This window comes from Parambassis ranga, chromosome 8 (assembly GCF_900634625.1).
Source record: "Parambassis ranga chromosome 8, fParRan2.1, whole genome shotgun sequence".
NCBI classification, from domain to species: domain Eukaryota; kingdom Metazoa; phylum Chordata; class Actinopteri; family Ambassidae; genus Parambassis; species Parambassis ranga.
Genome location: NC_041029.1, coordinates 11,858,688 through 11,871,406, shown reverse-complemented (window position 1 = coordinate 11,871,406; position 12,719 = coordinate 11,858,688). Strand labels below are relative to the sequence as shown.

Here is a 12,719-nt window from a genome sequence, read left to right as displayed (position 1 = left end):
ATGTGAGAAAAACAGCTGGGCTGTCAGTGTTCCTGTTTGCTTTGTCTTTAACACTCTTAGCAGGAGCCTGTTGTGTTGACTGTAGTGGACTCTGTTCTTGACAGATGTTATAAGGGGTCAAAGTTGCTCTGATAAGATCTCAGATAAGTGTTTGCTTCTTTTTCCCCCCTCTATGATGAAAGGCCACAGTGCAAGAATCAGAGTCTGTCATGTTTGGGCCTGTTGCTAAATGTGATGCAACCACATGCAAAATGTTACAATAAAAGCAACATTTTCCTGCAACACACATTTTAGTTTTTATGTAAGTTTGTTTTGCATGATCCTCATGGGCTGTTTATAATTTCTTGTTTCATGTCAGATTTACAAGGTAGAAATTTCAACATGAAACTGCCTGTTTACCCTGATCTGCCTGATCCTTATCCTTTAAATTATTTTTTTATTTCAAAATCAACAGTGTGCTTTGGGTACATTGTCACTGAAATTTTCTCTCCAGCCTTTGAAACTCATTCTCAACTCAATTTTCCACACATAACATATCTGCCCTTTAAAGCAGTGATGGATCTTGGCCCATCTATTTAATCCTCCCTACAACATTTGACTCCACTGCTCTTTGTTTACTCTCAGGGTAAACTGAGGTCACTTCCATCATCACGAGCAGGTATTTATTTTTGTCATAAGTTTGAAGGGAGCTATAGGGAAGACATATTTTTACTGTGCTGTCTAAAAGGTTACTCAAAATTAATTACATGAAGGTTAAAGGGTGTCAATACTGTCTAAAACAACTGAATATGAGTTATATAACACAAAGTACATACAAATATTTTCATAGACTTCCGATCGTCACTGCTGATCAACTGACAAGACAGTCAGCCTAGACAGATTTCCGGCCCAGTTTCCTATTTGTCTCACAAAGACTCATTGTCTCACTGAAAAACAGAAGTTATTTTGAGATGATGAAATTTGAATTGGCAGGTCCAACACAACACAGCATTTTATATCAGATATGAAAAACATTAAAGCTGTATGCTAACCATGCTATAGCAAAGGCATTCTTCAAAATATGCAGGAAGAATACATTTGCTGTATATTACATTATATTTTATGGCTCTCCTAAATAAAATTAAAAAAAATCATTCACCTATAAATATCTCACCAAAACAGATGCAGGACTGAAAAAAAACAACCTTTGGCTGTATTGCCACTATTTTAAAGTCAAATCAAATTAAACTTATTTGGGTACAAAACAAGTACAATTTATAAAACTATCTAACCTAAGGTATGATTACTAGCAAACATATTATAAGTAGACCTCTGCTACCTGCAAGTTTAAACCAATGAATTTCAGGACACTGGTATGTGACTGTTCTGTCAGCTTTGGGTTGGAATTTAGTAACAAAAATACTTAATTAGATTAGATTATGTTTTAAAAAATTACACTTTTATAAAACTCTTCAGGTAAACTTCTGAATTTTTTGGTCACCAGGGTGACAAATTCTGCCTAACAAACCAGTATGCATTAAGTCACATGTCCACAAGAGGCTGCCAGTGTAATCTGGTCTACTTTTTCCTTATCACTCTGTCACAGTACATAAGAGTCATAAAATCACACACAACCTGCCGTAAAGTGACAACTACTTCTGACATAACCACAAGTTTAGATATTGCTAAAACTATAACCTAAGTGCCTTGACTGATATTTAAGAGTTTATTTTCAATTTACTGTTATAGATCCCCTTATAGCTGCAGAGTGTGACCATCCAACCACTGGATATGGTGCTAGAACAACTGACGTAAGCTGCTGGAGTGAGGTCCGGGGCGTTCCTGGCATGTTTTACTTTGTGCCTCCAGATAAATTGAACAGGTGTGGATAGAGATGAGGAGGGGTGCTGGGCAGCCAGTGATGTCTGCCAGCCTTCGAGCTATTGCTGTGGAATTTCAGAAGATTGAGGCAGTAAGACACAGAGGGAGCGAGTAAAAAAAAACAATGAGAGGGAGTGATCCAAGTCCAGACATGCTTCTCCATGCCACGTGCTTTCTCTGTATTTAAAGTCTTGTTGTAAACCCTCCTCCTCTTTTTACTTTCTACTCTGGACTCTCGCTGCACCTCAATACCTAAAAACTTTTCCATTTGGCCTTCTCAGAACTGTTCACCTCTCTCAGACAGCCGTTCCCATATGTGCTTTGGACACACATCATCTCTGAACTTACTGCTAAAATTCAAGTAATAGAAAATGACACTCGCATTCACTCTTAACTCAAAATGTTTAGCCTAATTCTCAATTTCCTGTGTACTGATATTGAGAATACAAGAACAGATGCTTCTGGAACTCTCATTGTTTTTCCAGCTGATTGTAGTCATCATAATTAAAGATGGAATGTGTAATAAGAGATGCTGCTCCCAACTTTGTTTCAACAAATGTAATTTCCTTCAAATGTTTATAGTCTCACACATTTGAAGAGATTGCCACAATTGTATTTTACAGCTTACAGCAACAGAATCACTAGTTCTGCCCTTCTTATTGTGGCATCTCCATGCAGGAGCAGTGGACAAGGGACAGACTCTGGCTGATGCTACAGTGAAAGGATAAGGGATTCTAGCTGTGCAAAAAGGCCCAGAGGACTGGAATGTTTGCCACAGGTCAGAAGCGGCACTTTCTGCTCTTTTGTGTGCAGTCTGCAGAGGAGGTGTGGAATGCAAACTTCATGAGAACAGAGGCAAAGAAAGAGATGAAGGGAAGGAGTAGCTGGGGGGTCGATGCATGGGAGGGAGACTTCAACAGAAAATGAATGAAAATGGAAAGAAAAAAAATGGTGAAAGTGTTCAGAAGAACAGAAGAGAAGCTCTCAAGCTGCACCAAAACAAGAGTTAAAATTGTTGCTGCAGCTGCAGACCACACATAATGAATGCAGACAGTGGGTTGAGAGCAGTAACACCCTCAAGACCAATGTGACATTTCTAAGCACCAGTGAATGACATTCTTATGACAGTACATAATTGGGACATCGTCAGGCACAAGCCGGTCAAAGAGCATTATTCAAACGTTGCAATTCAGTTTGCATCCAAAACACATTTAATGTAGTTAAAGGCGATGTTTTTGTGCTACCTAGAAAAAAAAACTGCTCAGAATAACTCCCTTTGGCAGATTGTTGTAAATCTTTGAACCAAATCATTGCTGATTGAAAAAAAACTTACCAACAACAGCAGCTGTTTTGAATCATATTGGCATTATAGTTTCTTTTTACTTTTAGTGCCCTTTACTAATAGCAGTTTTCAGCTTAATGGTGTTGCTATTGAAGATGAAAACACAGTGCTCAGTGCTGTAAAGGAACAGCGAAGAGGAGGGCGCACAGCAGGAGGAGCACGAGTGTGGTCACTGCTTGTGTTTATTTAGTCTATTTGTTTGAGCAGTTCATTTAAAAGACATGGTCCTTAGATGTTAATTAGCCTGGTCTCCCCTCATCTCTAATGATGATAATTATCACCAGACTGGCAGTTCCCGTTACTCACTGGCCCAGAGCAAAGGGAACATTTTCACACACTTTCCCTTGGCAACTTTGTTAGAGCAGGGTTATGCATTACAGCAACACAATCATCCATTTTCTTCTCTTCTCTTTTTCAAATTTTAGTTCCTCTAACAGGATAACATAGGTGCAGCAGTGATGAAATACCAAGCAGCCTGTCTGATCCTATCTATTGTGCTGAGTACAGGCAGGTGAAGCTGTTGCAGGATGGTTTTGTAAGAGAAGGTGTGGTGTAGAACACATGCTGTCTGATGTACAGAGATACTATCAACAGCAGTCGGTGGGTGGCACAATTCTCTTGCAGAGACAGATTAACCCTTCTTTCCCCTACAGGCAAAATGAGATGTATCTTTGCCTTATCACCTCCCCTTTCTGTTCTTTTACCATCAGCACTGAGGCCACATAGCTCTATTTAAACAGAATCAGAATTGTATTTATTGCATGAAGTGAAGAGGTGTCTCACATAACTAGGAATTGCCTTAGAAAACATGAAACATAAATCAGTAACATATAATCATAAGAAGCATGCATGGGGTAAAAAATAAAATAAAACAAGATAAAATAAGATCAAATTAAATATGTTTTGGCTTGTAGTGTGCAGGCTCATCAATAATTCTTCTACAAGTGATGAAATTACGTGACAGCAGATTAATTGTCATCCCATACTGCACACAAACCACAAACTTATAGATTTATAAATCCTCATTATATCACAATGACAGAAGGTAATAACAAATTTGATCACAGAATATGTAAATAAATGGCATATTGGCCCATGAGGAAATGATGATGTAAGATCTGAGATGATTTGTAGGCGCTATCTCATCATGACAGGAGAAAAGACAAAGCTTTGAAAGCGTTCACTGACGTTAATCATACATAAATCATTTTAAAAGTCAGTCCCCACTTCCTACATATTTCCCTGATAGATAGCTTGTTTTCCTGTTCTGACTTGTTCTCCAACAGAAGGAGCAGACCTTAGACAGGCTCAATTGGAAGCCCATTTTAAAGTGCTCCTCTCTGGGATTAGAAAGGTTCTGCAGTGTCTCATAGGGCCCAAAATGCATTGTGATGACAGATTACTTCAATACCACCCTCTACTGATTAATAATAACAAAGTCCACAGTCATTTATCAGTACTGAAGCAGAGAGATACGTTCAATTTGTAACACTATATCACATGTCTGAGACAATCATCAATTCCAGTACTGTAATCATAAATTTAGACTGATCCTTTCTGATGAAAAAACATATGCTGCTGAAAGCTCAGCAAATCTGTGATGGATTAATCTCCTGCCAACTTCATATCGAACCACTAATCCACAAATATGCTACTCATCAAAACACATATGGAATATAATTTAGGAGCTTGGTATTTTGTTTGATTGCTTAAAAGTTTATCTGTATTTTTGCAGAAAACATATCAGTTTGCATATGCTATAAAACACCCTTTCAGCACTATATATGTGGTTATATTAAGTTTAAAAAAGGTTTAATCTATACATCATTATCAGGCTGATTTCTATTGGTTATTGAAAGATGAGAAACTGCTATTCTGAGACAAATTAGAAACTTGGCTTGTTTTTAAGTGACTGACTGTGTGTGAATAATTATCTACAGCTTCAGTACTTTGACAAAGACATAGCACATGCTCTGAAAATATTTCTCACCCCCAGCTCAGACTACCAACTGGACTCTTAGTAACTATCTGCTAAAAGCTGCTAGGAATGTGGCCCTGACTCAGGATGGATAAGCTGGTACTGAGAAGGGAGACGATGAGAGGTCAGGGGGTCCATTGTTTACCAACCAGATCAACCTCAATCTATCCAGTCATCGGGGGGTTTCTGTCAAACCCCCTCCATCTCTGAATCCCAATTCAACATTCAAAATTCAAATGTGCTCCCACACTTTACTTTGCTGAAAATAAATGTATTATCATAGTTTCACATAGATTTCGGAGAAGATGAAGCTGCTTTACATTATTCACACCATTAAAAAAAATAAACACATTTTGGATTCATGTTATAACAGTCTCTGGGTCAATGATATCTCAGATAATTTGTGGCTGTTTGGTTTGGCATGAAATGCTGTGGAACAGCACCACTGGAAAAAACAAAGTTGTGACCCTTTGATGGATGTACTTCTTCATCTCTCTGAGGTTTGAGACTCCTCTCCCTTGAGATATTAGGGTTTGGCTCATTCTCTCTTTTTCTGAATGCTCTCTGGCATTTCATCTCCAAGTTATTTTACAAAAGCCTGTAGTAGCTTGGACCATAGAAACATTATCTTTGGTAATTTTCCAGTGAGATAAGGTCTTCACATATCTTATCTCATAGCATGTCTCAACTGAATACAGTTGTCTTAGCATTAATTAGATTCCTGGCAGGAGTATATTCGGCTTCTTAAGTGATTGACAATACAGGTGAAAGCTTTGGCAAATAACTAGGACAGATGTCAGTTGTATCTGACGTGACCCAATCAATTACTTCTTCTGCTTCCTGTCAGCAGTGTCACTGCCAGGTCTATTAATATGTTAGTTAATTAAAAAAGAGAAAGACTCAAGTACAAGGATGCCTGTTTTGTGACCATCGTATTGCCTGACGGATGGCCTAAATGTGGGACCTTTACAGGGTGGGATGGCTGGTGAAATTAAAGTTAAGGGTTGTGCAATAATATGTCTTATTGTTTTTAAGTGATGGTTTTCAGCCAGGTGTGCCTGCCCCTGAACTAATCTAAGTGACTGGCCTTGTGCTGTCAGCAGTCAGCAACCTCTAACCTAAGGTAATTCAGCCTCCAGCCATCACGGTGTTCAAGCTCCAGCCTGAACAAACATTACAGACACACTGCTGAGCTAAGAGGTGTACTGATGATGGTGATAACCTGCCCTGAAAAAGACTTGCTTCTTGAACTGACCAGGACTTGTGTGAGTTATATTTAGCCTACTACATACTCTACAAGTTACAAGCTTGGATCCATCCTCCAATTTGACAATTATTTTCAGGCTAATATTCCCTAATAATGATGGAAGGTTAGCCTATCTGTGTGAGGGCCACATAAAAAGATATGCATAATTATATGCATTTTATTATAGTATAAATCACAGTGTCTTGTATAACTATACCGTATATTGTTTTCAAAATCATGAAAACGACTGGTTACCAGGCTGCCCTACATCACATCTGTGGGTAATGACAACCTTCAAGAAGTGAGACTTAACAAATTACCGCGAGTAATAAACGTGATTTATGAAGGAGCCCTCTGCAGGCGCACCGCTCATCCATGCGTCCCAGGACACCCGTCCTATGGGAGGGAGGGGAGAGGCGGAGGAGGAGAACAGAGGAGGGGAGTGATGGTGAGAGGGAGAAATTGAATGAGAAGGGACACCGAGCGAAACTGAGAGGAGCCATCACAACAAAACTTCTGCAACAACCAAGCAAGTGGAACTACAGACTGGCTCCTCTCCCTTTCCCACCTCCACGCATGGCTGCTTAGTTTACTTCAAGTAGAACTTGTGCAATTTTCAAGTTGCGGGTGTGGAAGCAGACGGGGGTCCCCGCGTTAGAAGATGGACCACTAATAAGGAGCAAATCGCACAGGAGGAGGACATTGCCGTTTCTTTTTATTTTACTTCACTTGACGACGACACATGCCGGTAAAGTATTGGACACAGATTATCTGCTAATAAATGTGTTTGGATGTTGACAAAAGTTCTGTCAGGCTCTTTGTAACAGATATGATACAGTACATTGAGTTTTTCTTTTTTTAATCTCATGGTTCAAAGCCAACACGACATTATTGCTGTTTTTGGATGCTGTATCTGTGATAAAATGTGTTGCGACCCAGTTATGCTGCTTCTTCTCCAGAACAGAGTCGCTTGTAGGTCCTGTAATGTAATTTTGCATGCTGCATGTTCTAGTTTAACACATTTCTAAAGTTTGGATTTGCGTCAGGTGAGCCGTAAGGTTGCGGTCTCAGGAGACGCATGATGTCATGTTTGAGTTTGCTTGTGACCGGCATCGTGTTTACTGTGAAAAGGTTTAACGTTGGCTTGAGGAAAGAGGGGAAACGGCTGAACACTGAAAGAACCAGAGTAGATTAAAATTCCTGTCATGGATCTGTTTAATGTGCCTCTGCTCACATAGGTCTTAAGTGGAGGAGCTTAACACTAACACTCTTACTGCCTTAGTCATGATTATTCTGGCACAATTTGACATGTTTTAATACTTGCTACTGCTCAGGTCATATTTTACACCAAGTTATACTACTTGTAAAAGCGCACTAATTGGACTCATTTATCAGTCCACCACCTGTAATGAGAGACTTCTGGTTTGTCATCTGTGTGCCCCCTGCTCTCATTCTGTCCTGGCATCTTCTGCAATGCCAGCCATTTACAAATGTCTAAGCTGGCCAGGAACAACCAGCTTGTAAGTACATATTGTATGTAATTTGGCCCGCTGCTATCTGTCACCCACACCACTCTACATGCCCTATGGCCATGGCAGAGTGACTGCTTCCTTGCAGGTGCTGCAGTTAAAGTCACTTCCTGATGAAGTAACATGTCTCAACAGCAGGCGATTCACTCGTGGCTTTCCACATGCACCCACTTTATGGTTGGCAGAGTTTGTTGGAATTTACTGGGAAATAATAGAAAGGAGGAAGTGAGCCAAACGACCCAATCACATTCAAGTGGCACAGTGGCTGCGGTGTCCACTGCTCTCTAATGAGGGCCTGTGAAGTGTGAGGCTGAGATGATTTAAAAGTGCATAGGACATATGGTTGTGCCGATATGGCAGTGTTAGATCTGTGCATGTGGTTGATAATGCATTTGTGTTTGAATGCATGTGTGTGTACTCCACTGAAAGAATGTTTTCCCATATGCCTTCTGTGTGTGTTCAAGAGAGATGAGAGAGTACTTTGTAGTCATGTTTGCTGACAGGAAGTGAGACATTCTTGCACACGTGCAGTCAGTTTCAGTTAGAGTCCTCTGTTCTTTTGCCTCGACACATTTTTGTTTTCCTTCCTTTCTTTCTTTGTTCAATTCAAAGTCTGGGAATAGGAAGTGTTTGTTTTCACTTTTTATGCCTTATCTCTTCGTTTACATCATCTCACTCCTGCTCATGCCCTGCCTCATCTTTAACTGGTTCTGTGACAGGGGGGAAATTGTGCATACAGCCCCCCTCACTGTGTCTCGTTTGATCCCGTCTTCTCGCCAATCCTGCACCAGACTCCCAGAGGAAGACAGCAAGCCTTGTTTGCCTTTGATCCAGCAACAAATTAGTGGCAAATGAAAACCAATGAAAAAGGCAGCTGAATTTAGCAAGGTAAAGAATAGGAAAAGAAAAGTTTTATCACAGCTCCAGTGTCTGCTTGCATTAGAAGTTAGTGTTATTCCAATTGAACTATTAAACATCTGTCAGATGTGCTGAAGCCTCTCCCTAGTTGCTGATACTGCAAGTGTCATATCAAACTGCTTCTTTAGACTTTTGATGAGGCAGACTTTGGAATTCTCCCAAGCCTTTAATATGTAGAAATGACGCTTAAACACTTTGTGGTGCTGGACTGCAATCTATAGTATTCCACTCACATCTGGCTTCCAGAAACTCTTTCCCTCAGGCTTCTACAGCTTTGTGTTTCTGATGGCTGGATGCTCCAAGCAGCCTTCTGTGGGACTAGTTGGAGATGCTTCCTGTGGAATTGCAATGAGCAGACATCAGAGGGGCTGAGTTTCTTCACAGTGTCCCCTTACATATCGTCATTGGCCTCTTCATCCCAGTTTATGAGCTTCAGAAAAGTCTGTCAAAGTCATCCATCACATGCACATCTGAGAGGAGGTCACAGCAGAGTTCCATCTGTGGGCTCTTAAAAAAAACAACATGTTAGCACTGTGACTTCCCTTATTTTTCACCTTTTTTCAGATTCCTCTGTGCAAAGACTAAAGGCTGCAGTCATCGTCTCAGAACTCCACTCAGGAAGCAAAGCTTGTTGGAAAAGTGTCCCACTACAGCACAAAAAATGGCCATGTGCACCTGTTTTCGACATGTTCTGTGAATGTGTGTGTGTAGTGTATTGTGTTATGCTAAGACAACTCTGGCCCAACTCCATAATGGCTGTCCAAGTGTTATGTCTGACGGAGACTAAATGAGGGCTGGGGTGGAAACTTGAATTGGCTTAGTTATTTGTATACATTTGCATGCTTGTGTTGTCCCTAAGGTGTGTGCTTGCAGTTTAGTACAGTACCGGTAATTAGAAATTGGGTCAGGTTAATTGCCAATGTTAGGCATGCAGTGGTGATTATCAACAAGAAATGGATTTTGTGCAGTCAGAGAAAGTCCTCACAAGTGTACAAGTACTCGTGTGTAGTGCCTGACCAGTCAGAGGCCTTGAGGGGCAGGTGTTTTTCTCTATGGGCCAAGCAGCTTTTGGCCTGCTGGCCTATCGTGCTGTGAGCAAACATGAGCAGAACAAACTGGAGATTAAGAATGTGGTGCTGATCTGAACTGGAAAGAAATACGCAACCAGAAATCACCAGAATTCTTTAGCTTTAACACCAAAAGTGTTACTGATGGAGGAGCTAGCCATAAAGGGAAAGTACACCCAAAATCAAGTATTTATATTTTCCCTGGGGAATGAAGTTATCCAGTTGGATTTTTTTTAGTGGAAACTATTTTCTTGGTTGCTCAGTAAGTAATCAGATCATGATTTTTTTTGGAAAGAGACACTGCTATTGAGTTTTTCAGTTGTATTGTTTGGCATTAAGAGCACCACAGACTTTGTGCAATCTAGATCAATACATTGGAGAGAAGTCAGAATTTCTACGGTCGATATCTTCAAAACAATAGGCAAACAGCAAACGGGCACAGGAAAAACATTTGATTTTGGGGTAAACTGTTCCTTTAACAACTGACCCATCTCAAGCAGAGCACTTAGATCAGGATAATTATTTCATTCCTGGTTATGTTTGACACATAAAGCCGTGCAGTGATTCACAGACAAAAGGCTGAGGTCAGAAGTGCTGAAATCTTCCTCTAAAGACACTATAATTGAGCAACATATAAACAGTCTGTGCAGCTAGTTTGTTTATTCTGGTGTGCGAGTCTTATTTGTCTGTGTATGTGTTTAAATCTTCAGCATGAATTAGCTCAACTCTTGTCCACACATGATTTTGACCCGGGCAAAAGGTCACATCCAGTCCAATTAGATTATAAGCTGCTTTGTTAAAGGCACAGAGAAAATGTGTCTCTGATGTTTTCAATTCAACTGTCATCCTTTCTTGAATATTGTCAGCATTTTAAATACCTCCTAAATCAATTCTTTCTTAACATTAGTTTTACAGAGAATTCTAGCAAACAGTATTTACAGTGAAAATGACAGTTGTAGTTCTTTTGATGTGTGTATATGTAGAACACATGGCCATGTTTTGTCATCTTACTTATTGTATGAGTTCATGTTGGTTCTTTTCCTCTACTCATCTTTGGGTGTGTCCTATAGGAAAGTTCTCATTGCCCAGATTCCCTTTTGGCTTCATTGCTTGTTAAAATCCCCCTGTTTCCAGCTGCAATGTTTTTTGACAGAGTAGTATTGTGCGTGTGTAAGAAGGGTAGTCTCAGGCAGGGCTGGGAGTGTAGGAGGTGTGAGTCAGAAAGAATGTCTTCGGAGACATTTGCTTTAGGAATACAGAGACCACATTATGTTCATGTATGACTGAAATGGTGCAGAGCTGTATGGACCGCAGGGCATGGAGAGTCTGTGTCAAGTGTCACACAGCCAGAGAAGATGCACAGATGCAAACTGTTTGGTGGCATAGAGCCTGATCTGTGAGTGCTTGGAAAGACTGTGTTGTCACTGTTGCTGGACAGACATGGTTTTCTCAGAGATTAAAACACAAGAGGAAGAGAAATAGCCCAAAAATTTCTGGTAGCTATGTGCTTGTGCATTATTTTGTACCTGCAAACTAATTACATGCTGTTAGCTCTGACTGTTCTCCAAGAAATGCTGGATGCTGTGAAGTTGCTGGATGTTTCAGCTCTTTCCCATGTACTCTGACCGCTTTAGTGTAATTGGAAAACACCCTGAGTCATCAGTCCTCAGAGATTTTCTGATGTTATTTCAAACATGTTGAGCCATGTCTTTAAGTGGTGGGGACAGCTTTGTTTTGAAGATGTTGTCCTGCTTATGCTGCTCCATCCTTTTTTGTCTGCCAGTAGTATAATTTGACAGGTGAAGTGAGGACATGATGTCTTCAAAGCCTAATGAGATGCAAGCAGAGCCTGTTCAGACAGTCAGTGCTGCAGGATAGGTAAAGGGGCTGCAATAATTGGCATATCTCTGTGTGACATAAATGAATCCATGGAATTGATAACATTCTTTCACTGATCGTTGCATGGATCCAAACTTCACATGGCAAACTTCCATTGCTTCTAGAGGCTAGGTCATAGAGGTAAAAAAGTGAAATAGGCGATCCTTCCCAAAAATTTTATTGCTTTTTATTTGGCTCATTCTTCTTCCCAGTCAGTTTTTATTGCTGTTGCAGCAATAATTGTATCTTCTTCAGTCCAATTCAGGTTCTACCCCCCTACATCTCTGACTTATCCCTCACTGGTTTATTTTGCACACCTGGGTGTGGGATGCCTGTTATTCCCTGCACATTAAACTGACAGCAACTGCTTTCACAGAATTGTGAAAGCAGTTGCTTTTTTAAGGGAATTTCTGCTACTTGTCTCAGATTTCTCCCCATGGCATTGTTGTGCTCTTTGAGTATTCTCTGTTGTCTTGTGACGGTCAAAGGTCAACAGTCTTCTGTCAGCCCATAGCTGAAACATGTTCAGAGTTAGCTTTAGAGCTCATAGTGGTTGAGACAGAAAGCTTCTCTATGTGAGTCAGGGGGGAACTGGCAGAATGAAATGATTTCTGCTCTAAGGTTAATTGTGTTAGCTTGTATTAAGGCCATTTCATCAGGTGCTGTTGGGGTTGACAGAAACTCAAGAATCCTTTATAATTAAGTCCATGTTGCTTCAGTTTAGAACATTATTCAGACTGTTCCAAACATCACTGCCTTATGACCTCCTCTTCCTCTCTGTTCATGTGGATGCATGAGAAAGAGTTAGAGAAATAACAATGAACAAGACCTAAAGAGAGAATCAGTGTGCATGTATTGGATGCTGACTTTTGACTAAAAAGTAAACTTTAAACTTTGCTAC

General features: G+C 40.3%; 1 protein-coding gene across 1 annotated transcript in view; it reads left to right on the top strand.

Annotated features, from left to right (window-relative positions):
* Positions 1 to 6,905: 6,905 nt before the first annotated feature.
* The window catches only part of col5a3a (collagen, type V, alpha 3a), a 40,902-nt gene continuing 35,088 nt past the window's right edge, over positions 6,906 to 12,719 (top strand). The window contains exon 1 of the mRNA XM_028411575.1: positions 6,906 to 7,174. The gene's annotated coding sequence lies outside the window, so the exon portion shown is untranslated. The remainder of the gene's footprint in view (positions 7,175 to 12,719) is intronic.